We start from the raw sequence: 6670 nt of genomic DNA, 5'->3' as shown, positions 1-6670 counted from the left end.
GATAGAAAAGCTCTTGTTCAAATCAGGCAAAACCAATACTGGGGTGGTAATCAATCTCTTCTTCAATTCTTCAAAGTTAGCTTGGCACTTCTCGGACCACACAAACTTAGCATTTTTCTCCAACAAAGTTGTCATAGGCTTGGCAAGTTTAGAGAAACCTTCTATGAACCTTCTATAGTATCCAACTAATCCCAAAAAACTTTGAATCTCTCCCACATCTGTTGGTGGTTTCCAATTCAATACATCTTTCACCTTGCTTGGATCTACTGCTATTCCACCATTAGAAACAACATGTCCTAGGAAAGAAACTTCCTTCAACCAGAATTCACACTTGCTTCGCTTAGCATACAACTTGTGTTCTCTGAGCTTCTACAAGACCAACCTCAGATGTTCAGCATGCTCTTCTTCTATTTTGGAGAATACCAATATATCATCGATGAATACTACCACAAACTTATCCAAAACTCCATGAACACCTTATTCATCAAGTACATAAAGTAGGCAGGTGCATTGGTCAAACCAAATGACATAATGGTGTACTCATACAAACCATACCTCGTAGTAAAAGCGGTCTTGAGTATGTCAGTTGCACGAATCTTCAATTAATGATAGCCCGAACGAAGATCAATCTTAGAGAAAACACAAGCACCTCTCAACTGATCAAACAAGTTATCAATTCTAGGCAACAGATACTTGTTTTTTATAGTAACCTCATTGAGTGACCGATAGCCAACACACATCCTCTGAGTACCATCCTTCTTGTCAACAAATATAACCGATGCTCCCCAAGGTGATGAACTAGGATGAATAAAACCTTTCTCCTATAACTCCTTTATTTGTTTCTTAAGTTCTTCTAATTCATTAACCCCATTCTATATGGACGCTTAGCTATAAGTGCAGTTCTAGGCAATAATTCAATAATAAACTCAATGTCTCGGTCAGGTGGCATACCTGACAAATCATCGGGGAACACATCTGGAAATTCATCAACCACTGAGTCCTCCTTGTTGACGCGATCATCAAGCTAGTTCACTATGGTTGTCGGCTGTGCTTGTATTACAACATCAACACTGATTATTTGCCCATTCGATGCGGTCACAACAACCACCTTCTCCTTACACTGAATCACTACTTGCTGTTGCTTCATCCAGTCCATACCCAGAATCACATCAATACCAGATGCTCTCAACATAATGTGGCTCACTTTGAACTCTACCCCTCTTAAGAATAGACTAGTCGGAAGACAACGATATGAAGCTTGCATACTTCCACCCGGTGAGTTTACTAATATGGGATTTTTCATGGCACATAATGGTATGCTATGATTTCTAACAAATGCTTGCGATATGAATGAATGCAAAACTCCATAATCAAAAAGAACAATGGCAGGGATTGAGTTAACATCGAACGTACCGAGCATAACTTCTGGTTCCGCAAGCGCCATCTCGGTAGACACATGGTTCACCTTCCCTGTGTTGGGTGCTAGCTTCAGTGGCGTTCCCTTCTAATTACTCTACTGACCCTAGGGTGTCTGCTGATTTTGCTTCCTAGGGCAATGGTTAGCATAATGCATAACCTCTCCACAAAGATAGCATACGTTGGGGGTACTAGGTACACTGGTCTTCATGGGAGTGTTGTTGGGTGTTCCTTGTCATGGTGTCTACTGACCACTCTGCTACTACAGACGTTGATTACCAATCTGCTATTGGTTCGGGTTGCGCTGAGGATACTAACCATGATTCCACTAACTAGGTGGTCCCTGGAACCTCTATTGGAAGCCTTACTAAGGGTTGGTGCGTGGATGGGTATTACTTCTAGAGGCCTATCCCTGAAGCCTCCTGTAAGGAAAATGGACCCTAAGCCCATTTACTTTGGATTTTGGTGTTTGATGACTAACACAACCAAATTGGACTAATGAATTTGCAAGTGTTTGTTTTGTAGTCCAATAGGGTGCAAGACGTGACTTGGATGAAGGCGACGTGATGATCCGATGATCAACACCTTAAGCAAGACTTTAGGAGCACAAGAAAAGACCCAAGATATCAAGCAAAGTCCAAGCATAAAGATAGGAACCAAGCCGTACGCAAGATCATGAAGAAATGAGCTCAAAGAGGCGACCGGACGCTGGACCGAATGCTGGACCATTGGCTCGGTAGACAGGCGACCGGACGCAAGGACCGAACGCTGGCGGCAACCGACCAGACACAGGAACGTAGCGTCCGATCAAGTACAGAAAGGTTCCAGAGCGGCACATCTATGACCGGATGCGTTCGGTGGCAGGCGACCGGACGCTGGCCAATGTCCGATCAGCATATTGCCGGCTCAACAGTCAGGACGATTCAGCGTCCGGTCAGTAGCAGTTTCACGGGAGTTCGACCCCAATGGCTACTTTCTCAGTGGGGCTTATAAATACAACCCCAACCGACCATTTGAGGGGTGTGGAGCTGAGGAAACATACCAAGAGTGTTGATACACCATTTGAGTGATCTCCACATGCATAGTGCTTAGTGTTTTATTAGGTGATTAGCATAAGTGCTTTGCGAAATGCTTAGGTTGATTAGACCACCGCTTATGCGCTTGCTCTAGGTTTAGGCCTAGTGTTTAGTGAGGTTTGCATACCTCTTGCCACACCATACTTGCGAGCACAAGTGTTGTACATAGGAGGGGCTTGAAGTCTTGCGAGATCACACCAACCGCGTTTGTGGTGTGGCTGCCACCGTGTACCGGAGGGAACAAGGCCCACGGCATTTTGGCCGGAAGCTTGATAGTGAAGACAGCGGGGAGCATCCAGGAGAGGCTTGCCGAGAGGCACATCGGAGACCCACTTGCGCATGGGGAAGGCCCGAGGCTATCCACGGAGTTACCCGACCGGGAGCTTGGCCCTTGTGAGGGATTCCTTGCGAGGAGCTCCAACGAGGACTAGGGGGAAGCTTGCGCGCTTCTCGATACCTTGGTAAAAATACCGGAGTCGTCGATGAGAGTTTGCATATCTCTACCTTGCTCTTTAGCTTTCGCATTTACATTGATTACTTTACTATGTTTGCGGTAGAGATAGCAACATACTAGCAAAACCATAGTTGCACATCTCGATAGCTTATCTATTGCATAGGTTTTGCTAGGGTTAGAAAAAGAGGCCATAGTTTAGAGTTAGAATTTTAAGTTGCCTAATTCACCCCCCTCTTAGGCGTCACGGTCCCTTCACCTCCTATTCTTGGCCTCCATCTCCTTGCGCTTGTTGTCAATAACAATAGCGCGATTCACCAGCGTCTAAAAATTGGGGTATGTATTGGACATAAGCTGGAGCTCCAGACCATCATACAGACCCTTGAGAAAGCGGCGTTGCTTGTCAGCATCATCAGCCACTTCATTTGGAGCATAATGTGACAACTGAGCAAACTTGTCACGGTACTCAGCGACAGACATAGATCCCTGCTTCAGTGCTCTGAATTCCTTCTGCTTGAGCTCTAACAATCCCTTTGGTATGTGATAAGATCTGAAATTCTCTCTAAACTCCTGCTAGGTGACAGGAGGAGCATTGGCGGGATGTCTATACTCAAATGACTCCCACCAGTCTTGAGCTTCTCTCTGGAGCTGTCCTGAAGCGTACAACACCTTCTGTTGATCATCACATTGTGCTATGTTGAGTTGCTTCTCCACTGCACGAAGCCAATCATCTGCTTTTAGTGGATCAGTGGCATGAGAGAACACCGAGGGACGCCCCTTCAAGAATTCACTATGCTTATCACGCGGTGCTCCACCAATCTGTTGGTTTTGCTGATTCTACACCAACGCTTGCATGATCTGTGTCTATACTGCCAAGAGTTGCTCAATAGACGGTGGCGTTGGTGGATGTGGGGGAACACCTCCATGATCTCAGCCTCTTCCTCTTTCAGACATCTGCCATCCAACATAAATATTCAAAATTTAGAAATTTCCAAGGTAGAATACCTTCTGAAAATGTTCTGGACGAGTCTCAACATCAGCGGCTCGGTAAAACAGTCATATCTCAAGTTCCAGAAATCCAAATGAGGCGTAATTTATATGGTTGGAAAGCTTAAGAAATTATCTACAACTTTTATTCAGACCACATTCTCAGATTCTGTAGTTAGGTTACTCAAAAATAAGATACAACCGAAACTGTTCCTAGATTCCAGACTGCGCAGAAACTTTATCTTGGAACAGCGATATTACACAAACCAAATCAGATATGAGGGTGATTCCAGAGGCATTGGAAAGATACTTAAGTCTAGTTATTCCCATAAAAAAATCATAATTTTTGGTCAAGTAAATTTTAATTGGCACTTAGATAAGGACAGACTGCTCCAAAAAATAGATTCCGAAAGAACAAGATGTAACAAACCCAACTATTTATTTATTGACCCAATCTTTAATATTCTTAACTATAGAACTTGCGGACATTCCCACAAAGTTCCAGCAATCATTACAAAAATCTAACTCATACATAAACATAATAACAAATCAACTAAACTTACCAATGTTCACACCGCACTAATAGACTCGACTAGACTCAACATGACTCATTCTACTATCGTTTTATTACATAAAAGGGACTCCAACATCTATGGGTGAGATTTATGGGGAAGCTCCTCGTACATCTTTGGCAAGTTGAGGCACACCCTTTGTTCATCTATCACCTGTCGATGTCTCTTGATGGTTTTCTGCTGTGCCTTCAACTAATCCTCTAGTCGGCGAATCTTTGCTACGGACTCATAGCTAAAGTGTACAATCACTTGGGTTGTTGGATCCGTGCCCTGCGGGTCCATCATCGCCCATCCTAATTCTGGGTGTTGGTGAGGGAGGAATCGATATTGGTAATTCTTCATATCCTCGAATCGGCGACCACAGAGGCCTATGCAAGCTTCAACGGCTGCATCTTCTATGCCATCCTCCATGGTAGCATGGTGAGCATGGTGCACATAGTTTGAATCCAGCTGATATGCGCCTTTCTGTTCGTCCTTGATGGTGATGCACACCCTGGTCTTCCAATAGGTATCTTCAAGAGGGTGTGTATGTTCTTCGTAGACGTACTCCATAGCTACATCCCAGTCGCTATAGTAGGTCTGAAGCATGCTCATGAGTCGGTGATGTGAAATAGAGGATTCACATCTTGGCTTATACCACACCTTTGTCGTCCACCCTAGGGGTGGGATCGGCTCATCCTCTTCAACAACATCTTCCTCGTCATCATCGGACAAGTGGACGACCTCGACTTCTTGGGGTTCCTCCTGGACTGGCTCAGGCGTAGGTACAGGTGTTGGCGGTGTTGGCGAATCAAATTCCTATTCCTAGGGTTCTTCCTCCTCAGGCTCCATGGACAAATCATGAGGCAGGTAGTACCCTCCAGTGTGGATGTGGGCAGTCTTACTAGCACGAGGCATCTATAGAATTAGATTTAGTTAGATTAGATTAGAAACAATAATTTTCATAATAGAATAAGGCAAAAGAAGCATAAAACTTTAGCAAATAACAAGGGTGAGATAGAAAGCATGAAATGAGTGAAGCAAAAGAAGCTAAAACGACCATTGCTAACTAGGCTTGTGTCCTACAGTCAACACAGCTCCGATACCAATATGTCACACCCAATTTTAAGGATAAAATGGAGTGCAAAATCTTATGTGCACCCAGAGATCAGTCACACACATAAGCCGACAAATTATGAATAGTATCATCACAAGTGTTTATTACATCACGAATAAGACAGAGTTATCACATAAATATAGTGAGGACATCACTTCTTCATCACATACAAGGCAAGGAGAGGAGGAGGACTAGCATGGGCGTCCAATTCATCTTTCTTATGGTGGAGGCCCAGTCCAACTGAAGTTGGAGCCCATCTTGGGTTCTAGGACCAGTCTGCCTTAAACTGGTCACCCAGGATGCATCCGGACTCGGTTTTCGATGATCCATATATGGTTGGAAAGCTAATTTGATAATGAAGTCAATCCAAGTGGTCTCATGTAAAAATACCTTTGGAATCAACGGGGATCATCGAAACAAGTCAGCGTCCAGAATCTGCTAGGGTGCTACGACACCGTCTTTTGGTCCGTTGGACCGTGTATCATGTTCGGGCCCATTAGGGGGCACGTCTAGGGGGGTGACGTCCAAGACTCTATAAATAGCAGTCGTCGCTCTCCTTAGGGTTTGGGTTTTGTTTCGTTCTTGATTTCCTCGTAAAACAAACATCGTTTTGCTACAACTATGCTGCCAAGGCTGCTTGCTGTGAACCAAGGCCCCAGTTCTTGATCTTGTTCACCTGTGGCGATTAGTTCTTTCGAATAAAGACTTGAACTCCTTCTTGTTATCATAAGCCTCATATTTATTTGTAATTTCAGATTGCGTTCATCCCATTCTTACTTGTGTTCTCGATTCGCTTGCAGGAAAGCCTTCTTGGCGAGGTCAATCGCATTCACGTGGTTGATAACCAACGGAGCAATGGTGTAACGGTTGTGGAGGTCCAAATCAATCTTCGTTCGAAGCCTAGATCGTGAACGTCGAGTCTTCACCAATCAACACTATCATACCTTTCAGAAGATCAGGCCTAGTCTACATCATATAGCGGAAGTATAAAAGATCTCTCGCGGAAGCTCCATTTCATAGGGACGTCGACTGGTTGACCACAAGTCTAGTAGTTCTTAGGAAAATTGTCATA

This window comes from Miscanthus floridulus, chromosome 1 (genome assembly GCF_019320115.1).
Source record: "Miscanthus floridulus cultivar M001 chromosome 1, ASM1932011v1, whole genome shotgun sequence".
Classification (NCBI taxonomy): Eukaryota; Viridiplantae; Streptophyta; class Magnoliopsida; order Poales; family Poaceae; genus Miscanthus; species Miscanthus floridulus.
This window is presented reverse-complemented; position numbering follows the sequence as displayed.